The sequence below is a fragment of the Macrotis lagotis genome, chromosome 6, assembly GCF_037893015.1.
Source record: "Macrotis lagotis isolate mMagLag1 chromosome 6, bilby.v1.9.chrom.fasta, whole genome shotgun sequence".
Classification (NCBI taxonomy): domain Eukaryota; kingdom Metazoa; phylum Chordata; class Mammalia; order Peramelemorphia; family Peramelidae; genus Macrotis; species Macrotis lagotis.
This window is the reverse complement of record NC_133663.1, coordinates 198,161,086-198,184,985: the sequence shown is the minus strand read 5'-3', so window position 1 is coordinate 198,184,985 and position 23,900 is coordinate 198,161,086. Positions and strand designations below refer to the sequence as shown.

General features: G+C 35.1%; 1 long non-coding RNA gene across 1 annotated transcript in view; it reads right to left on the bottom strand.

Annotated features, from left to right (window-relative positions):
• LOC141491362 (uncharacterized) overlaps positions 1-23,900 on the bottom strand; it is a 105,950-nt gene that overhangs the window by 4,026 nt on the left and 78,024 nt on the right. Inside the window, exons 2-5 of the long non-coding RNA XR_012469574.1 lie at positions 22,488-22,532; positions 17,304-17,353; positions 15,532-15,641; positions 9,659-10,016 (exon numbers count right to left, since the gene is read on the bottom strand). This is a non-coding gene — a long non-coding RNA (uncharacterized LOC141491362). The remainder of the gene's footprint in view (positions 1-9,658; positions 10,017-15,531; positions 15,642-17,303; positions 17,354-22,487; positions 22,533-23,900) is intronic.

The window sequence follows — 23,900 nt, the reverse complement described above, 5'->3', positions numbered from 1 at the left end:
TCACTTTTGATACTTAGTAGCTGTGGTGAGAACTCCTTCACTCCTTAGGGAATTAAACACTATTGTGCCTTAGGAAATTCTTTAGGAGGGGAACTCTGGCACCAAGGGTTCATATATGGTAGACTGGAGGTGTGATTTTTTTTTTTTTTGGTGTAGAGACCTTCTAGATGAGAAAACTAATAATGCAAATTGACACATTTGATCAACTCATGATCTTAAAATGCTTCCTAGAGCACAGAGAAGTGAAAAGAACTGCCCAGTATTATGCAATCAATATGTATCAGAGGCTGTACTTGGACCTGGGACTTAGAGATCAGCTCCATGTTATTTAATATGCATGTTATCTCTGACAGAATTACAATTAAGGATTTATATAATTTGTGCATCACATGTTAACTTTCCTTGAAATTATGCTTTAGATCTATGTAATTCTTAATTATAACATTAGCAGACATAAAAGTATATTCATTAAATTGTTCCCTTTAAGATCACAGGGGAATAGATCTGGTTGGACATGATACACTTCTTAGTTTCAAATGATTTTAATGCTTTGGCTACAGAGGGAAAAGAAATAGAAGTAAAATAAAAGAGATGTCATTTGTTATGGATATATGTACTAAATTCCACCTCATTTTTTTCCCTCCAAATTGTTACAGTAGAGGAAAAAAAGCTCTTTGATCCAGTGAATAAGTCCCAAAGTGATATCTAATTATTTTCTTGCCATTCTTTGTTGTCTGAGAATTTTGTTCTATACATTCTGACTGCCAATGAAACAGAAAAGGAATTTTTTTTTCCTTTTGACAATTTGAACTGGGTTATATTCTTTAAAACAGTGATATCTCCCATGAATTTTGTCTAGTACATGGCTTGCTTCCTGGCAATATTTCTTTGTTTTACAAATTTCTCAGTTGTTGAGGTCAAAAATAGAGTTAGCAGGAAAGAATAAGAACTATCAAAAAGAAAAAGAATTATCAAGGAGGCAAAAAAATAATTGAAATTAGTTTATGAATTTGGTCAAAACCAACCCCCGGAAAGAGTCAAATAATGCTACTACATCTACTATATATGATAAAATTCCTCCCATTTTTCATTATAAAAGTTGCCCAGGTAGTATACTTTAAGAGTGAAAATAGTTTCACAAAAAAACTTGCTTCCAAGAAGGAAGAAACATTATGTTATGAGAAATCCTTTCCAAATGATCTTGTATCCATAGATCCATAGTTATCCAAATGATACTATCATATATATATATATGTATATATATATATATATATATACATATAGAGAGAGTTTTATTATTATAAGCATTTTCCATAAATTAGTTAACTTAACACTCAAAATCTTGTGTAAAAAGATATTTCTTTGTATATCTGTCTCTTTCTACTCTCCTGTTTCCAGTATCCCCTCTCTCCCCCTCCCCTCCCTCCCCCCCCTCCTATCCCCCCCCTTTTGCTCTCTCCATTGCTGAGTCCCTCACCTTCTTTGGCTCTGACTTGTGATTTGATTAATGTCAAAAGAGAAAACTTTTCTACCAATATAAATTTGGCATCTGTTCTATACCTAATAGATAGAGAGTAGTCTAGAGCACCAAGAGGCTCTATGGAGGCATCTGACAAGGGTTAGTTTTGGAAAGAACAATGGATTTGGATTCAGAGGAGTTAGGTTAGAAATTTCCTTTTTAATACTACCTACCTGTGTGGACCTTGAATAACTTACTTTACATCTAGAAGCTTTGGTTACCTAATCTATATGGCCTTAGTAGACTAGATGACTGGTGAGTTCCCTCCCAGATCTAAACATTATGATCCCATGACAATAGTCTTTATGTATAAGAGGTGGGGTTTAAATGAAGGTGATGTCACCTTAACTTCCAAGCCAGCTCTGTATCCATTAGACCACCCTGCCTCTCATTTTCTTCTCAAAGATGAAGAAACTAAGGCTAAGAGAGATGAATTGATTTCCTTTACCATTTACTAAGTGGCAAAACTAAGACTTGAACCTGTTTTCTGATACAAAGACATGGACTCTTTCTACTCTGCCTTTAATGTCATTCATATAGATATCTCAGTTTCCTCATCTATAAAATAGGAGCAATAAAACCTATGTGTGTGGCAACTGCTTATTAAATTTGTCCATCTGGCTGACAATCTTAACTGGGCTTATTTTAGGAGTAGGGCTTATATAACAAGCATCCTGAAAAATCTTAATAGGATTTATTTTCTGAGAAATAAGACAGCAAGTATTTGAAGTCACATTTGAACTCAGATCCTCCTTTACCCCAGGACTGGTACTAACTGTTCCCTGAGAATACTGTTGTTACCCCCTTAAGAAATAGTCTTGGGGTGGCTAGGTGGCGCAGTGGATAGAGCACCAATCCTGGAGTCAGTAGTACCTGATTTCAAATCCGACCTCAGACACATAATAATTACCTAGCTGTGTGGCCTTGGGCAAGTCACTTAACCCCATTGCCTTGCAAAAAAAATAAATAGTCTTTAGGGGGCAACTGGGTGACAGCTAGGTGGTACAGTGGATAGCCCTGGAGTCAGGAGGACTTGAGCTCAAATCCAGTTTCAGACATTTAATAAGTGCCTAGCTGTGTGGCAAGTCACTTAACCCCATTGCCTTAAATAAATAAATTTTTTTTAAAAAAGAAATAGTTTTTAGTCAAAGTGTTACTATTTTTTACTCATTACTGTGCTTTAACCTTGGAGAACATGGACCCAGAAGAATCAACATATTATTTTTTTGCAAAATATCTTTCATTCTTCCCTTTTCTTTTCTATCTTTTTTTCCCACTCTTACTTCCTCCCTTTCTTTTTTTCTTTCTCTTTTTCTTGTTATTTTATGTTCCACACTGTTCCATCATGTAATTATACCATTGTGGTCAACTACTTTTTTGTGACCAAATGCCTTTTTTATAATTTTAGAAAGGATATCTATATACAGAAACCTAAAGAGCATAACTGGAACTGTAATAGAAGCAGAGCATAAGGTGATTTTATTTAGTGGATTTTTTAAAGACTAAAGTATGTGTGCAACATTATGGAGTGTTAATTGGGTCACCAGTAAACTTGGAGAGGAGACAAGGTGTATTTTCTTGAAGAAAAATTCAAATGCTGAGTAATGAAAATATGGTAAGTAGATAAGTAGAATTTCTGGGTGGGTAGAATCTTTAAGACTTTACAAGCAAGTCAGTTGCTTGAAATGTTTGATATATATATATATATATATATATATATATATATATATATATATATATATATATATATATATGTATATATATGATTTGCAAAAGTAATTTTTTTTGCAAGGCAATGGGGTTAAGTGGCTTGCCCAAGGCCACACAGCTAGGTAATTATTAAGTATCTGAGGCCAGATTTGAACTCAGGTACTCCTGACTCCAGGACCGGTGCTCTATCCACTGAGCCCCCTAGTCGCCCCTTGCAAAGTAATTCAAGTGTATCATTATTTAAGTATCATAGCAAGCCTGTGACATGGGTACTCTCAATATTATCTCCATTTTAAAAATGCCAATGGGGGGTAGAGGCAAGGGGGTAGAGAATGGGGAGGGGGATAAGCATTTATTAATAATAATGTTTGTCCTTCATTTTCACAGAAGACCACTATATCAGGGAGGTGATGCCATGTCAAACATGTGAATTGGATTTGAGTGAGGGGGTTCTGTGCTAAAGTCACCAGCCTCACGTTCTCCTTCAGAGTCTTCTGGGTACATTGGCCAGATATGAATCAGGAGAGCTAGAGATGGCCCTGAATCACACAGCTAATAAGAGTCAAGTGTCTGAGGGCCAAATTGACTCCAAAGCTGCACTACTTGGCTGGCCCTTTATTAAGTACTTACTAATGACCAGGAAATGAGCAGTGCTGTCAGAAAAAAAAAACACACACACACACACACAAAGATCAAGGTTGCTTTAAGGGGAAAACTCTGCCTTTATCTAAGTCATTGAATAAAACAACTCTGGATATTTGCTATGCTTATGTGGCTCAGTGAATGAGCCTGAAGATAGGAAGACGTGAGTTCAAATGTGTCTCAGACACTTACTTGCTGTGTGACCCTGGATACGTAAGTCACTTGAATTTATTCTGCCTCAATTTCCTTAACTGGAAAATAAGGATAATCATAGCATCTACCTTCCAGGGTTGTTGGGAGGACGAGAACTGACTCCAGAGGTATAAAAGCTCAGACTTTTAATTCACAGGTCTGTAGAGTTCACATATATAATAGACCATAAAAAGTTCACAGATTTAACTCATTTGGGGAGCAGTGAGCTACTTAAGAACAGACTGAATAACAAAAGTCAATAGAACAATGCCTGAAGGAAAGAGGGAAAGGAAAGGAAAACAGCCTAAGGAAATGACTGGGGTTGGACCAGAGAGGGTCCAGCTGGGAGGAGGATGTGGGACAAACTTTTATAAAGTCTTGCCCACTTCCTGTGCAGGAAGGAGTCAGGGGAAAGGGGTCCCTCTATTGACTGGGGTAAAGTCACTCTGGAAGACTTGAGAGCCAGGAAGCTGGAGGAGGGGATAAAGAAATGAACTAAGGTTACTCTTGGTGAAATTTCAATAATGGATAGCTATGGTTGAACAATGGGGAGGATTTACATCTGAGAGGGGCTTATGCTGAATAATTTGGGTCAGAGACTCATATTGAACAACTGGGAAGGGGACAGAAGCCCTCAGAAAATATCAGATAAGTACAAATAATATTTTCTTAACATTAAAAAAGCCAGATAGATATGTATCCTTCAATAGAAGAATAATGGGAAAGAGTACTATGGATCAGGCACTGGATGAAACATTTCACAAATATCTTATTTGGTCCTCACAACAACACTGGAAGGTAGATGCTATGATTATCCTTATTTTCCAGTTAAGGAAATTGAGGCAGAATAAATTCAAGTGACTTACGTATCCAGGGTCACACAGCAAGTAAGTGTCTGAGACACATTTGAACTCACGTCTTCCTATCTACAGGCTCAGCATTCTATTCACTGAGTCACATAAGCACACTAAATATCCAAAGTTGTTTTTAATTCAGTGACTTAGATAAAGACAAAGATAGCATGCAAACTTTTGTGCGAAATTCAAAAAACTGGGAAGGGTTAACTAATGCATTGGATGACAAGGATTCAAAAAGATCTTGATAGTCAAGAGCAAGGACTGAATTAAATAGGACAAAATTCAATATAGGTATTAAATATAGATGAATATAAAGTCCAACACTTAGTTCAAAAAGTTCTATCTCACAAGTCAAAGACATAGATGAAAAAGGCATTTGTTTGAAAAAAAAACTGGGGATTTTTTTTAGCGTATTCTAAATGCAATATTGAGTGGTGGGAAATGGAAGCCAAAAAAGCTTGTGTAATTTTGCACTGCATTGAGAGAGGGAGGCATAGTTTCAAAGAATAAGAGCCTTTCTGCATTCTGTCCTTAGCAGTTCACATTTGTAATATTTTGTTCATAGATGAAAGACAATGGTAAGTGAAAGAGTATCTAGAGAAGAAAATCAGTTTAGAGTCCATGCCATCAGACAGAATTTTTTAAACTCTTGGAGTATGCCTCCACAGGTGGTATGGTGGAGAGTTAAAGTAATGGTCGAAATTCCTGGATATTTTCTAGAATAACTCCCACTTAAATACACACATCCCCCACCTCCACCCCCCAGCCCAGCTCACCCCCAATGAAGACAATTCAAATTAAGTCAAATTAAAAAATGAAACTAAAATGGAGGAGGCAGCTAGCTGGCACAATGGACAGGAGTCAACCCTGAAGTCAGGATAAAACTAACATGGAGAATTTACTCTGACAGAGAATTATTTATTCATCTTTCAGAAAGGTGTCTACAATTTCATCACCAGTCCTTTAGAATCATGACTGGTCACTCTACTAATAAGAGTTCTTAAGTTTTTTGAAATTCAAAACAGAGTTCTTAAAGTTTTGTGTTATTATCATATAAATTGTTTTCCTATATCTGTTCACTTTTTTTGTTGTTTTTGCAAGGCAATGGGGTTAAGTGACTTGCCCCAGGTCACACAGCTAAGTATTAAATATCTGAGTCTGGATTTGAACTCAGGTTCTCCCAACTCTAGGGTCAATGCTATATCCACTGTACCACCGAGCTGCCCCCTGTTATTTGTTCATTTCATCCTGCATCATCTTATTGAGGTTTCTCTGAAACTGTTCCCTTTATCAGTTATTATGATACAATAGTATTATATTACATATCATAATTTGTTTAGCCATTTTGCAATTAATAGGCATTTAATATGACAAAAACTGCCATAAATATTTTTGTATATATGGATCCAAAGGGAATATACAATTTTGTGATTTTTAGGGGTATAATTCCAAGTTAAAGATGAAGCAATGGGGTTAAGTGACTTGTCCAAGGTCACACAGCTGGGTAATTATTTAGTGTCTGAGATTGAACTTGAACTCAGGTTCTCCTGATTCCAGGGCTGGTGCTCTATCCACTGTGCCACCTAGCTGCCTCAAGATGAAAGTTAAATAAAAAATTTTTTTAATCTTGAGTTGTAGAGAATGTTCTCAAATATCCAACAATCTAATTTTCATTTAATTGTCTTAAACTTCTAATTTTTCTAATTATTTGATTTGAAATAATGTCTCTCCTTAAATTAAAAACAACTGGTTTGAAGAAGGAATTCACTCAAAACAACTTATAAAAACATGAAGAAAGAAGCTCAAATTTAGCAAATACATTTCTCTATATTTATCATTGGGATTCACACATATTGTCACTGGAAAACAAAGACCATTGTGTTTGATTTGCATAATGAGGAAGCATGAGCTGACATTTTCAAAATCCATGCACAGACTACATTGTCAAGAGGATTTTTATGGAGAAAATTGGATGCTTTTAAGAAGCAAAGACAAGCAAAAAAATCTGTGGCATCAAAAAGCATTGTAGTATATTGTTTTTAAAGTCCTAAATATAAAAGGCTTCCTTTGACTGAAGAAATTTTGGTGCTATTCACATGGTTCAAATGATGCTTGATATGATTATATACATATGATTTTATATAAAGCAGCTTTGAATGATTCTGCTTTGCAGATAACATGATGGGAAGGAGGATTATCCAGATATCTGAAGATATTTTTATTAACTAATTGAGAAACTTAGATTTTTCCTATTTTGCATTGCAGGGGATTAAGCAACAGATGTAGTTTAAAAATACTCACTTGATTACATATGTATAATATTCTAATCATTCTGATGTTTGCCTGTGGGAAAATTATATTGGACACCACCCAGGGAGTCAGACAAAATTCAGGCCTAAAATCTCTAGTTTAAAATCTGTCATTTTATTCTTTCTAGATAATCACTTGAATCAAGAAATCAGAATGACTACGTATAGTAAAAATGCTACAAGAATAATTATCTTTAGAGAGCTAATACATTAAAAGGAAAATCTTGTAAAATTATGAGACAATATGAAGGAAGAGCATTAGAAATATCTGTATTATTGTGAAGTATGCTGACTTTTTCTAGTACTTTGAAGAGGGTTTTAGCTAAAAGAAGAAATTGCTATTCCCTTGTTAATAGGAATAAAGAAGCAAATTCATTGTAGAGTAAAAACTTTCTCCTCAAAAATGCTTTGCTAAATATTTTTGAAAAAGTGAGTATGATAAATAAATCAATGTACATACTCTGATCCAAAGTATGATCTTTATATATTTTTATTTATAATATTATTATCTTTATAAAATAACTATATTTATAACAGTGTTAGAACTCTGGAAAATAAATTTGCAAAAGGATTTAATATATTTCTTAATTTTAAAAATGAAGTCATGTGACATCTACAAAATCAATCTTTATTTTATTTTTAAAATTTCAATATTTCTAAATAGTAATGGATGAGGAACCTAGTTGCCATCAACAAATATATTACATTTGATCTTATTCCAGCCAAACAAAAAAATAATTTATAGACTTGTCTTGAGATGGCACATTGAAATAAGCATTTAATCCAGAAAATATTAGTGATTTGGCTATGAGTTAATGACGAGTTCTCTGGTTTAACAGAGATAAATACATTTTTCTACTGCTTTTAACATCTTCTAATATGTAATATCTATCATTTGAGTAAAATGTTTTTTGTTATCATAGCTTTTCTAAAGCCAAAATATCTATCTCAAATTAGGGATAAGACTGATCACCATACATTTTTAGAAACTTTGAACTAAAAAAAGGTACCCATTATAGGAATATTATTATTCAACTTGTTATCACTTAAAATTATAAATATGAAATTTTTGAATGATTACAGTTACTTGTAATTTGTATGCTTAAGATAAGTTTTTGTTATAAACATTATAGTAAATTCTTAAATTTATTTGGATAAAATATGAGCCACAAATTATCTGATTATTTTATGAAGAATGTAGGGGGTACACAATAATTTTTTTTTGTAAAAAGCATGGTTTCATTACTGAAAGTTTGAAAATCACTTATGTAGAAGTGGAAGAAAATGAAGATATTTAGCCTGAAGAAGATAAATTGGTAGGGACATAGCTGTTTTCAAGTGTCTGAAGGCCTATCATATTGGGGAGGGATTAGATTGTTTTGTGCTGGGGGAAAAGCTAGTAGTAATGGGTAGAAGCTGTAGAAAGATTAAGTTAGACTTGAAATCAAGAAAATGTTCTTCATAAGTAGAGTTGTCTCAAAGGTGATTGAACTATTCTGAAATATGGTGGTTTTCCTTTGGAGGTCATCTAGAAGAGAATGGATAAACTTGTCAGGTTTGGATTGGACTGAATGTCTACCTGAGGTGACTTCTAACTCTAGAATTCTATGGTTCTCGATATTGGGAATTGAAACCATATCTTTTCTGACTTTCTATTAAACAAAAAGAAACAGTTTTAAGTTCTAATCTGTAAAATGAGAGAACTGGTCTGTGACTTAGGAAGTATCTTTTGGCTCTGAACTATGATCTTATAATGTTAGGTTATAGAAATTTCACTTGCTTGTCTTGCATCAAATGGGTTCACTAAGATTCAGACACAACTGAAGACAATAACCACTCCCACCAATTAAATATTGAACTCCTTTAAACATTTTTATGAAACTGGTCAGTTCCAATCATAATGGATTTCCAGAAAGACTTGAAACAGAGTTGTGCTGTTGGGTGGTTTTCCAAATTACTCTGTTGTGCTGGAACTGTGGCATTTGAAATATATGAAATAATAATTATAGTGTGCACATTAGTTGCAATAAAATGAAACCCTGGTTGTGTATGTATTTTGTGCTGACTGAACATATTGTTCAGTGAAAACTGAAGCATGAATGAGTTGGGATCCTTACATTCTTTGTTTGTCTATCCTCAGTCTATAGCACAGTGCCTGGCACACAGTAGGCATTTAATAAGAACTGGTTGATCCATTTATTGATAATTCCAAAAAATCAGATATGAACATGTAAAAATCTAGATTTCCTTAAAAACTACATGCCATACTGAGAATTTCAAGGTAGTATCATTGAATTTATATAATTTTCCTCCTGTTAAAATATCCTATCCATCACAAAGCTATCACATTTATAGAAATGCAGCATAAATTAATCTATAAAATAGATAAATACCTGATCAGTGTTAATTGAATCACATTTTCACTGTACCTGGAGGATGGGGAGTATGTAACTTGAAAATAATTCCTGGTATTATTACTCCCAGAAAGCAAAGAATCTGCAAAGCCAATACGCATCATCTTAAACAGAAAAAAAAAAAATTAAAAAATACTGAGGAGTTAAGAAATTTGTCCGAAGTCATAGGAGTAATATCAGAGGACCAAGGTTCAAATTTCACCTCTGATTTTATTTGTTTTTGCAAGCCCCCCCCCCCATCACCTCTGATTTTTTTCATATGATCTTGAGCAAATCACTTAACTTCTCTTGGCTCTGGGCTCCACTTGTCTCATCTGTATTATGAAAGGGTTGGATATGAATGGTCTCTGAAGTCCCTTCTTGCTCTCTGCATCTATGATCCAATGAAATTTAGATTTTTAACCTATAATATTAAAACCAATTCTTGATTATGCATCCCTAGAGATTTTATCCTAAAAGATTTGAAATAAGATGGAAACCATAGGCAAGTATGCATATTTTATATCCTGATTATATGTGGTTGCCTTTTACAGTTTGGCAAGAATTACTGATTAAAAAAGTTGAGTCAGTTTCATTCTTTGTGCCTACTATAGAGTCTGGCACCCAGCAGGTGCCTAATAAGTGCTAGTCTCTAGTTAATTGAAGGAAGGGTGAAGTGAGAAGTGCAGCAGAGTCTACTAGTGTAGAATGGTAGAACCAGGGAACTTGAATGTAGCCTAGAGGAAAAAGCTCAGGAAGTAAAATACTTGAGTTAGATTCCTGACTATGAAATATACTATTTGTGAATCATTGACCAAATCATTTGATTTGTCTGAACCTCACTTTCCTTACTTACAAAGTTGGGGATAATAAAATTTATGTTCCCTATAGTGTTATTTTGAGGGACAAAGGATGCAGTGTTTGGGAAAACACTTTGTATCCATAGAGCAAAATAAACTATTCTTATTCAGGAATAATAATCATAAAAAGTACTTATAAAATATAATTTTCTTGAAGGCAAGTATCAATCATATCCTTATAGCTGTGTTATTATCATTGCTATACCTAGTTACTACTTATCATATAAGAAGTTTTCTAAATTGATCTGAAAACCTTTAGCAAACCTCAAATCTTCAGACATATATAGTCTCTTCAAATATACAGTTGTCTCTTCCACATCCTCATCATGGTTTCATATATCACAAATCAGTATAAGAAATTAAATGGAAATTTGGGGGTGAGTTTTGCAGAAGCCACAGACAACAAAGGAAGCCAGCAGGTGATATAGAAAAAATTTAGGAACTCAGAAATTCATTAAGTATGTGTATAGTATTCTATAATATCAACATATTTTATCTTTTAATTCCATAAATATATACAATTTTTTTCTCTGGTATGAAGGGAGGGCCAAAAATTTTTATATAGATTTTTTTCAGATAGTGGTTCTGTGCCCCTAACCCCTGTAATGTAGAAGGGATAATTGTATTTCAGTTCCTCTCTTCTGGCTCCAGGGTATATTTATCCATCAATGGGAACCATAGGCAAGGAGAGAGAGCAGTTTTGTTTTTTGTGCCTATTTAAGACAGGCTTATTTCCAGTAAGAACAGAAAATATTTACTGGAGCTCTCTATCCCCCTCCTTTCCCCACTCTTCAGACAGAGGTACTTCAGGTATAGGCTATGGGGATGAACTAGATTGCTCTGAAGGCTCCCTACTGTATTCTGCTTAGTATAAAGTTTTGGGAAGAAATGGGAGGGACCCATTCAGGGAAGGCATGGGGAATGCCTCCCTTTATGGGAAACTTTCTCTCTGATTTTGGGGTTGGAAAATTGGGTTTAAGTGAATTCCAGACTTCCACAAGAACTCAACCAAAACCAGTTCAATGTGTACTGTTGTACACATGAAAACCTCTCATTGCCCTTTGAGTGCTTCAGTTTCTTCTAAATGAGGAAACAGTTTATTCCCAGAATGTAGGTTACTCATTGTGGGATAAGATATAGGAGATCATTACTGCTGTAGCAAGACTGAGGCATCATTTGCCTAACAGGAACATCTCAAAACTTTTGTTCCTCCCATTAATGCACATCTAGGTCCCTTTCCCTCTGCCCCCAATACACAGGTTTCCCATCATTAAGACTCAGATACATTAGTGTCCTTACTATCAAGAGTAAACAAAAAACAATTTGTGTGCACAATGCAAAGAACAAGTTATAAAACCTCAGAGAGGACCTTTGGAACTTTCTCTAGTTTTACCTGGATTTGTTTTATTCTGATAAGAGTTGAAAGAAATACTAATCTAGAGTTAGAGGAGGTGGGTTCAAATTTGACCCTGTTCTTTACTTGTGACCTTGGCAGATCATTTCACCTGAGTTTCATTTTCTTCATCATCAAAAAGAGAGAAAGGGAATAGATACATTCAGAATGGATAATACTTTAAGTAGGAAAAATTACAGACACTTCCATTGATTTTTGGGGACAGCAAAATGGGAAAATATCAAGTTAAAATTCTTTCTTTGAATGATGTTGACCAGATGTAGAAGATAATTAATAAACTGCAGCCAGCCATTAGTGGTTTTATTTACATTAAGAAACTATATTTTATTGCTATTTTTTCTTATATTCCAATCATTTCTGCAAAAATAACGAATATAACCTCCCCCATTCCCTTTAGACTGACCCTCTCCCTTAATGTTAAATTCAAGCTACCATCTTGCTGAAATTCAGGGGTCCAAAGGTATGTAATAAATATATCAAAATCCAAAGTACATTTATAACAACATTACAAATTAATCTTAGAAATAGACTTTTCCACATTTTTTATAAATTTGACCTTTTATTGAAGGGATCATAGGAAGGTCCTCCACTGCCTACTGTTTCAACTATTTTTTTTTTGCAAGGCAATTGAGTTATGTAACTTGCTCAAGATCACACAGCTAGGTAATTAGTGTCTGAGGTCATATTTGAACTCAGGTCTTCCTCACTCCAGGGCAGGTGCTCTAACTACTGTACCACCTAGCTATCCCTCCTGTGTCAACTATTACTCCTACTTTTAGTTCTTCTCCTTCTACTATACCTACTTCTGTCCTCAAGCATACAGATTTTAATTCTCATTATGTAAGCAATATGAAATTGTTGCCATTCATAGATGATTTCACCTTATTGCTTGTGGCAGTGTCCACAGAAATCCTAGAACCTTAAGGATAAGGCTGCTCAGACAAAAGTCACTCTGGCTAATGTGTTTCAGAGGTATATGAGGTAGTTCGTAATTTTGGCTTCCATGTTACTTAATGGAAGAATTAGGACTTTGGAGACTGGATGGGAGATTTGTCATTTGGTTGCATTTCCTTGAGATTGCCTCCATCTTCCTCTTCATTCTCATCCTCTATATATAACTGAAGTATATAAACCATATATTCCAAAAGGAACAAATTAAATAGATGCCAGGAGTCTAGGTTTAAATAACCAATAACAAAACCAAACCAAAAAGTGAAGTCAGCATAACCAAACTTTTTAAAGGTTTTGGCAGACCTTGCTCATTAAATCTTCATTTGCACATATGATCTGCAATTTTTTACTGACTGAGTGCATTTAGTCTGGGACCTTGGATACCAGCCCCACCTCAGGTACAACTTCAAGTGATTCATGAAGTGTACACAAACTTTGCATATGGGCACAAAACAACGAGCACTGTCTTCCTCCCCATCTCCTTCTCCCCACCTTTAATGGAGGAATACCAATCTCCCAGATCAGGGAAAGGATTATTTCCTGAGATCTATCTGGCAGCTAAATAGAGATATAGGAATAGAATGTAGGGAGGGGTGGGGGGAATCACAGAAAGGATATTGTTGCCTCAGATGCAGTCATGATTTTGCATTCTGATATAGGCACAGCCAAGTAATTCTTATGTTGTTGCATATTCTCAGTGTTAAGTGGGCAAGGGAAAAAAAGAGTCTGAAGCACATGACAAAATGAAATCTCTCTTATTCCAGAGTTTTAAAGCTATAAATAGGGAGATTTGTGTATAACAGAGCTGGAAAACATTGGATTTTTTAAGAAGGTAGGACAGAAAATGACTAGCTAGGAAATGACTAGCTAATTGCAAATCCTCAGTGGACTGAAAGTTACAGAAATTCAGAGGCTGCTACATAGGGCTAACTGAGGCAGGTCAGAGTGTTCATAGCATCTTTGGACAAAGAGCTATCAGCCCATTCAATTTTATAGATTAACTACTGTTTTTATTGATTTAGTGTGGCAAAATGGCTAGTGAGCCAACCCAAAGGCAGGAAGACCTAGGTTCAAATCTCACACATACTACCTGTGTGGCTTCGGTAGGTCTTTTAATCTTTCAGTGCATTGATCAATGCTCTGAAACCATAAGTTGCAAGATGGTGTTAATCTGCATTGGTAGAAGAGATTTCTTCACCCAATAGTTCCTGATACTCATTGGTATCCCACATCTGGTTCCTATCCTTTCCATATGCATGATAGAGGAATCTGTGATCAATTTGATGTACCCTTCAATACACTTGAGAAGATTACAGCATGTTGGGATTTGGGAAGAAGAGAAAATGTTTTTTAAATAAAAGTATTTTAAAAGGTTATAGGGTATGGATGACCTCTGTCAGAAGAGAATTCAAGGGTGAGATAAATATGAAGAGGGTGAAAGATTTAAGAAGGTGAAAGAAGTCTTTTTGCTTTATTTTTCTGCTAATTGGTGAGTTTCATCTATCAAGAGAAGAACCTCTCATTTGTCAATCATTTTCAAGGTGGACTCAATCCCTGGGGGTTAATCAGTAGATCCTTGTGCCCTCAGGAAAATTCATGACATCAACAAGGACTATAGCAGGGACCAGGATACATGACCAGCTCCATGGCAGGTGATTCAAATAAAGCTACCCTCATAACTTTCATCAAATGTGTTGTGATTCAACAAACTCCAAAAGGATTTTTCCTGACCAATTTTTAATCCTAAGAGGAGAATAGTCCAGCTAAAGAAAAACAAATGTGAGTGCTTGCTTTGTTTCTAGACTTAAACTAAAACACTGTTGTAATACTGTAGGGCAAATTTAGGGATGTATATGGGCTAATGATCTTGGACACTTACCAAAGAAGCTGAATTACTGAAGTAAGCAAAGTACTACATATCATCACAAACTCAGAGGGCAGCATTCAAATGAAACTCCAGTGTATTTGTGAGACTGACATAAATTAGAGGAATAGGGAGGGGCAGTACTATAAGGGAACTCAGAGGCCATCTAATACAAAATCCAATGCTTAGCATCATAGATTTAGAGAGCATCAAGTTCAACCCCCTTATTTTACTCATGACAAAACTGAGGCTAGAGACTTGCCTAGTGACTTGCCTAGCTATTAAGTGCATGACACAGGATTTTAATGGAGGTCTTTTTAACTCCAAACCCTACATTCAACCTACTGTCTAGTACATTCTATCTACTATGTTGCTTCTAAATTTAAATGACTTTTCAAGGTCACACTGATAGTTGAAGAGCAAGGATTCAATCTCTGGTACTTACTCCAGAGACCAATGTTCTTTTTTTTTTTAATTTAGACAACAGGGTTAAGTGACTTGCCTAAGGTCACACAGCTAGGCCATTATGTGTCTGAGGAGAGATTTGAACTCAGTTTCTCCTGACTCCAGGGCCAGTGCTCTGTCCACTGTGCCACCTAGCTACCCTCCCCCCATTTTATTCTTTAGAACAAAAAATTGAAACTGTAAACTTGTCCCTCATCATGATGGTCCTCAGGATCATTCTTTATTGAAATATGACTTCCTTATCAATTGTTCAGACTGAAATTCCCTTTGGGATGTCCCATTACCCCTCCTTTCTTGCCAGAATTACCTTGGCAGTGCCTGTATCAAAATGCAAAGATACCTAAGGGTACCTTACCAAAACTGTCTTTGTAGCAGAGGGTCCTGGCCTTGCTCCCAGCAGTGAGAAGGGAGTTCCATCTCTAGTGGCCAATCTGATACTCTTCTTTGCTTCTGCTTGGCTAGCAACTTTTAGGAATATATAACACAGGATGTCCCAATTTAGGAAAAATCAAATAGAAAAATATGTCTTGCACAATGACTCTACATCTACATGTTTCTTACAATACTCGTTTTTAAAGGTACAAATGAGAAATGTAGGAGGAATTTATAAATTATGCTAAGGATGGATACTTAAACAAATGCACACTGGGCCTATTTTCTAGCTTTTGATTATATCCCCTCTGGATCTGAACCTTGGTACAGTGTTCTTTGAAGTTGGGAAAGAAGGAAAGGGAATGAGATATTGGCCTATTTTTTTTATACACATACCATTTTAAAAAAGAGGTCATTTGTGAAGTATGACAGAGGAATATATCTAAAGCCTATTTGGGGAAATAAATTGAAGTATTTTGATAGGCTATTTATCCCCCTAATGCCAAGTGTTTTGACTGCCTTATCAGAGAAAAGCAGATCAGTTGTGGGGTTAAGTTTGATTATGAGGAAGAGCTCTGACTGGAATAATAATGAACCTGGGACTAGATAAATGTGCATCTGATAGTAATGAATGCATAATTGTATTTAACTCAGGGAATATTCAAAGTCAACTGTTGTGTGGGTTAAGAATCAAAGGATTGGAAGGTACCTTAAGAGGTCAACTAGATAGCTTCTTTTGAGCTAAGTATAGGTTATCTTCTCTACATTAAAGCTACAGTTCTCAAAATGTGGTCTGTGGACATTTGAGTTCCCAAGCCAGCAATCCAATATAATTTATACATATTCATAATAATTCTAAGCTATTATTTGTCTGTTAAAATAGACTTCCCTTTCCCAATGATGTATCTATATGAGGTTGAATTTTGTTTGTATAATTAAACCAAAACTATATATCACCACAGATTGAATGAAAAAAATAGGTATGAGAATTCAATTGACTTTAATGAGACTTGCAAAAATATATAAAACAATACCATTCTTTTTTTGCTTTTGAAATTTTTAAAAAATGTTAATAGGTAATGAACAAATTGTTATTTTTACATGAATGAAAAACATTCTTATATTTATTAGTTTTAATTTATAAAATATACAGTAAAAGTTGAGAGAACTAATCCACATAAATAAAAACTTTTAGTTCTCAATAAATTTTTTAGTGTAAAGGAATCCTGGGAGGGGGGGAGAAGATTGGGAAACATTCCTTTAAAGTATATCATAGGTTCCTCAATTCCAAAGAATTCTAACAAAAAAACTAGAGAGATTCTATTTAAATGTATAAAATATTAGAAGAGATTTTTATCATTCTGAATTGTAAGGAACCTTAGGCACACTTTAAATTTACTAGGAAATAATTGGGTTATTGGGAAAAATGGAGAAAAATTTGGCTATCAATACAAAATGTACCACTTGTCAGTCTCAATTACACACATCTGAATAATGGAATTTCTTAGAATCAAAAATATTTCTGGGAAAAGATATATGATTAGATTTTATGTCTGTGTGTATTGTGTTGTGTTTTGTGTGTGTATGTGTGTATGTGTTTAATCTTTAATGATTTCTTCAAGTTAAGGCATTCTGGTAAGAAATTCTCTTTACTCAAGAAGATCAGGGGCGACTAGGTGGCACAGTGAATAGAGCACTGGCCTTGGAGTCAGGAGTACCTGGGTTCAAATCCGACCTCAGACACTTAATAATTACCTTGCCGTGTGGCCTTGGGCAAGCCACTTAAACCCACTGCCTTGGAAAATCTAAAAAAAAAAAAAAGAAGAAGAAGATCAGCACCTTCTTTGCAAACTCACCCTTGTTTCTCACCTATGAATCTCCTGTCTGTGATAGGAGAAGTGGCAACATTTGGAACTGATTGAATGTGAGGGGTAAAGATGAGTAGATAGTCAGGAGACTGGAAAGACAATGGTGCCTTCAAGTGAAATAGGGACTGTTTGGAAAGGGGTGAGTTGATAAGTAATGATAATGAGTTTAGTTTGGGACTGTTAAATTTAAGTTCAAGTTATTTTTGAGATGTATAATTTGAAATGGCCAGTGGAGAATTGGTGATATGAAACCAAGAGATTAAAAGGAAAGACTAGGGCTCAAAATATAGATCACGAAGACTGATGAATAGAGAGAAGAGCTAAACCCATGAGGTTTCTCTAAAGAGAATGTTGAAGGAAAAGATAAGAGAGCCCAAGGCAGAAACTTGGGAAATATCCACAGCATGGGATTGTGATAATTAATAATTTGCCTGCAAAGGAGACTAAGAAAGGGTGGTCAAAAAATGGACCAGGAGAGATTAGAATCTTGAAAACCAAAAGAAAAGAAAGTCAACAATGTCAAACACATTAATGAGAGCAAAAAGTATTAGAACTGAGAGATCATCATATTTGGCAATTAAGAGATCATTGGTAACCTTGGGGAGAAGAATATCAGTTAAGTGATGAGACCAGAATGCCAAGGGTTGAAGAGAAAGAGAAATAGTGGTGGCAGTGAATATAATAAACTTTTTTCCTAAGAGTATGACTGAAAAGGGGAAGAGAAATATAGGATAATAGCTTGAGGATAAGATAGGGCCTAGTGAAGTTTTTTGTTTTGTTTCATGTTTTAAGATAAGGGAGACTTAGGCATGTTTGAAGAACACCAGGGAAGGAAATTATTGGTAGGGAGAAGTTGAGAATAAAACTGGGAGGTCATTGGATCTTGAACATATATAAAAGAGTTGGACTTATCAGGAAGGGTCATCTTTTGTTAGAGATACTTGGGGAAAGAAGGAGAGAGTGGGAGGTGACATCATGGGTTTTTAAGAGAATGGGAAAAAAGGGTGATTATTTTTAATAGTATCAGTGGTCCTAGTAAAGCAAAAGTCAAGGATCTCAACTGAGAGAACAGGGCAAGGGATAGATGGATTAGGCTTGAAGGAAGAGAAGGTTTGGAATAGCATCTGGAGGTAGTGAAATAGAGAATTAATTAGGGAGGAATAAAACAACTATCCAGATCCAGTTAGGGCAAAATTGAGGTTGGATAATAACAATTTATAATTCACTTAGCAAGGCTGGTTGTAAGACTTTCTCCAGTTGCATTTAGCAGCTTTTTGAAAGTAATCCAATATGGTTTGGTAAGAGAAAACAAAACAAGAAAATGAAGGACAGCATATAGATAGATGGATAGAAAAAGGAAGGTATTAAGGTAAACAGAGGGGTGGTGGGAATGGAGAATTTGATAAAAGTAAAGAAGGATAAAGAACAAGAGGTGAATATAGGGAAAGGTAGAATGCTAGAAAGCTATAGTCAAATAGGAGGTGGTTAAGGCTTCTAATTAAGGAAGTGGAATATCTAATATGGTATCATCTCTATATGTGACTTAGGAGAAGTAAAGCTCATGGTACCTAAGAGGGTTGATGAAATGGGAAATTAGAAGCAATGGGAATTTAATGAAGCTATTAAAGTCCACTAGTATAAGGGTAGGAATTGATCAGTGAGGTGCTGAGCTCCTTGAAAAAAGAAGGGAGAATGACCTGGTTGGTGGTCAGTATTCTATAGCTGCTAAAATATGGATTGGGTTGAAAGTTTTGATTAAGTAGACTTCAAAGGTGGAAAGGTTATTGGATAAAATCTGGACGTGATAGTGTGGTTTAAGTATTCCAACTTTCTCCCATACCTAGTGCTGGAGAGGAAAGCCCTGGAGGCAATGCTACCAGAAGGGAGTCAGGTCTCCATAAAGGCTAAAAGCTGGGGGGGAAAAAGTGAAAGAAGTTTGTTCTGGAATGGGAAGTTTAGTAGTGAGAGAGTGAGTAGTTGATTAGCAAGCATTTCCTATGTACCAAGCACAAGGAAGATTCAAAAAGAGACACAAATCAGGTCCCTCCCTTCAAAAAGCTCACTTTTAAGGAGGAAGAAAACATACAAATAACCATGTACTTACAAAGTCTATATAGTACAAATGGAAGCTAACTGAGATGGAAATGGATGAGTTAGGATTGAGGGTGATGGAGATGAGAGAACCCTGGGAAAAAGATAGAAAAAGGAAAAAGATAAGCAATAGGGAGAGAAGTGGGTAGCAGATAGAGAAGTTCATAGTTTCCAAAGGAGATATACATTCATATGCACATACATACATACAAATTATTTTTGGTTGTTGCCTTGATAAGAATAGATATAAAACATGACCAAAGCTAATATTTCCTTCTATTTATTGACAGATCCTAATAAGTAGATCCATTAGTCATGTCTGAGAAGCAGAAAGTCTATAGTGTGGCATTATTTTACTTACAATTATCTGTTTTTATCAGTTGAACTATTTTATAAAATTAAGTCTATCAAAGTAATTTGGTTATGAATGCACCATTTTTCTAATGTTAATGCCTCATTTGTGAATTCTGATGATATGATGATAAAGACTTTGCAAACACTGGATTTTACTTAAATAACACTGTTGTTTAAGATATAGATAAAGAATCCAGGGATATTTCTAAAGTGGATTTTTATCTTTGGCCCAATTTTGCATATTGAATTAGTGTCCCAAGAAAGTGAGTAATTAAAATGTAGTTAATAATAATAACTGTTGTGAGTTGTTTTTCAGTCATTTTTCAGCTGTGTCTTTTGGATGTTCTATCGGCCTCTCAAACTCAATATATCTAAAACTGGATTTATCAACTTTCATCTCAACATATTTTTTTCTTAACTCAGTTTCCTAGAAACCAAGATCTGAAACTTTAGTCAGTCAATGTTTACTCTCACACTCCACATTCAGTGCCAAGTCTTGATTCAAAATGCCTTTTCCTTCTTCATTCGTCCTTCCTTGGAATTCCTACCACCATCAACCTAATTCACCCTCTCCTTGCCTCTATTAGACTATTACAATAACTTCCTAACATTCTATCTCTACTGCCCACAGCCTATCTTTCATCCTGATGCTAAAATAATCTTTCTATGAACTACTGTCTTTCTCTAAACCTTCAATGCCTCCATATGCACAATGAGAAAAGGTCAGATTTCTTGACCTGGCACTTAAAAGTTTCTGGGTACTCCTGTTTATATGCTCAGTGCTTAAGTTAAATTAAATCATTTTCTAATTTTCCATTTGTCTTTCCTCTCTGCCTCTCTGTGCACAAACTCCCTGTTATAGATAGACACTTCCTTCTACCTTACTCAGCCACTTCTGTTTATTGAGAGCCTTCTTATCTTGTTCAGATGTCACCTCATCCAAGAATTCGTCCCCTACTTCTTAGCTAAAAGAGATCAGTTTGAATTAGTTCAGCCATCCTATTTGGTCTCTACTTAATCATTCTATAATTTGTATGACAGTTGTCCATTTACACTTCTCCACTATGGAATATTGCCACAGAGGTAAATGGAAGAGAAATTTCTAGACTTTGTACAAAGGCAGAAGTGGGAATGTCATGAATAGCAGAAGACAACCAGAATGGTGGAAATTCTTGAGTCCATATATTATGAAAATTGGTTAAAGGAACTGGAAAAATGTAGTCTGGAAAAGAGAAAACTCAAGGAGATCCTGCTACCTGTGCTCAAGTATCTGATAAGCTGGAAAAGAGATTATACTTGTTTGTTGGAACTAGGCACAAATTTAGGTTGATAACAAAAGAAATTTCCCAGTAGTTAAAACTGATTGAAAGTGGAGGAGACTGCCTAGAGAGATGCTGTGATCTCCCATTCTAGGAGATCTTCAAACAGAAGCTGATTGACTACTTTTCAAGTATGTTACAGTGGGGATTCCATTTTTGGATGTATATCGCCCTAGAGAGTTGTTCAGGTTATCTTTCATTTCTCAAATATGTAATTCTATAATCACTCTAGCCAAGGACAGGGAGGTTCATCACTAGTTGACTGGTTATGCAGTGATGAAGTGTTAGGTCATGGCAACCCCAGAAGCAGAGAAAATGACAAAATGATCTTAGTCATATGTGGGAGAGTAACAGAAAGAGGAGCAGAGGATCCTAACAATCATGCCATTTTCAGATGGTTTGCAAATTGTAACAATTGTTGGTGTTCTAAATGTGGGACATCCTTGTACAATTTAAAAACTGATATGATTCATATCAATTTTCAAATTCTTCTTTTCTTCTTCTTCCCCTCCCCCATTTCTCTGTCTCTCTGCCACACACTCTCTCTTTGCTTTTCTCTATATCTCTGTTCTTTGCTTTTCTCTATATCTCTGTGTATCTTTTTGTGTCTTTCTTCCTTTATTCTGAATTTCTCTATCTTACCTGGGCTGAAAGGATTACTTACATATCTCTATGGGGACTTTGATTTTATTTTTTTACTGGTACTGACTCATCCCTCTTTAGGAAGCTTGATAGGCTCCTAGGGACTTGCAATATTGATGCTGGACTTAGTGTGGACATCCAATCAGCTTAATTTGCCAAAAATCTAGTGTTTGTGATTCGTTGATGTTGGTCTCACCACCACCATGGATTACCCACTATACCATTTTTAATGTAAACAAGGGCAGAAGACAAAAGGAAGAATTAGCTAAATGAAAGGATGGCTCATAAAGTTTCCTTGCAGAGATAAATAGTTTTATTAGTTCAAAGTCAAGATTAAACAAAATTTCATGGAACATAATGTAAAGATAGGCATATATGAGGGTGGTGAAAAATATGTTAGAAAATATAGTTCACTTATTGCACTTTATCAATAATGTAAACAAATGGAAATGCAATTCTTATCCTGGAGAATAAAATCTATTAAAAATTGGCAAAAAAAAGAAAAAAGAAACTAAGGTTTAGGAGTACAAAATAAGAGATCAAAATTTCTAGTCCCCATATAAAGAATGCAGTTTTGCAAAAAATAAAAATAAAAAGGAAGGTATTGAATATGGCAATCCCTAAGTATTTTTAAAATGAAATTCTGAAAGATAATCAACACTTACTGATATGAGTCACTCCACAATCACCTCAATCAACTTTCTGTGTACCTAGAAAGGTAAAAAATAAAATTGAGCAAACCATAAGAGCTAAGCAGTGATTGAATACATATTTATATCCTGAAAGACTCTATTATCCCTTCAGAAACCACCAGTATCTATGGGCCAAAAGTAGAATAACAACCTACCTAGGAAAGAATTGGATAATGAGAGGATGCCCATCAATTGAATGACAAATTATGATATATGAATATGATGAGCACTATTATTCTGTTTTGTTTTGTTTTTTTAGGTTTTTGCAAGGCAGATGGGGTTAAGTGGCTTGCCCAAGGCCACACAGCTAGGTAATTATTAAGTGTCTGAGGCTGGATTTGAACCCAGGTACTCCTGACTCCAAGGCCGGTGCTTTATCCACTACGCCACCTAGCCGCCCCGAGCACTATTATTCTGTAAGAAATCATGAGCATTAACCCCATTTGCCTTGCAAAAACCTAAAAAAAAAAAAATCATGAGCAGAAAAGCCTGAAAAGACTTTCATGAACTGATTCTGAGGGAAGTGAACAGAACCAGGAAAACATTGTATATATTAACAGCATCATTGGGTCAATTATGATGGATTTAGCTGCTCTAAGCAGTTTAGTGAATAAGGACAACTCTAAACTTGTGAGGGAAAATGTCATCCACAGAGAAAATCTGGCAAAGTCTGAATACAGACTAAAACATACTATTATTTTAACTATTAAAACTTGTTTTATTTTTTTTCTCTTTTTTCCTCATGAATTGCTTTTCCTTTTAGTTCTGAGAACATGACAACTAGAGAAATCTATTAAATATGATTGTTTATGTATACTCTATATCAGAATATTTGCTGTCATGGGAATGGGGAGGGAAGGAAGGAAGGAAGAAAAATGTGGATTCAAGTGCTTGGAAAAAGATGATTGTCAAAAATAAGATTTTTGCTTGCAACTGAAAAAAATAAAATAAAATTACATTTTAAAAAACCGACACAGGACTTGGGTGTTATTGTTGTTGTTGTTTAAAAACACTTTAGAGATGGGGCAAGTACCTACCATTGCTATGGTTGGGGGCATCATGGGATTCTAATTCTTAACAAAACAAGAGAGAGGTAATATAAAGTATAAAACAGAAAATTCTGACTACACAAAATAAGCTTTTGCGATAGCAAAACCAATACAATTAGTATAAGAGATGTTTTTAGCTGCGAAAAATTTTGTTGCAAATATCTCTGGCAAAATTTGATATTCAAGATATGCAGGAAATTGATTCAAATATGTGAATAAAGTAGCTATTTCCAACAGGCAGGTGGTCAAAGGATATTAATAGTTTAAAAATATAAAATATTAAAAAATAAAGAATGCTCCATAATCACTTTTCAAACTGTACTTTCTGAAGTTCTGT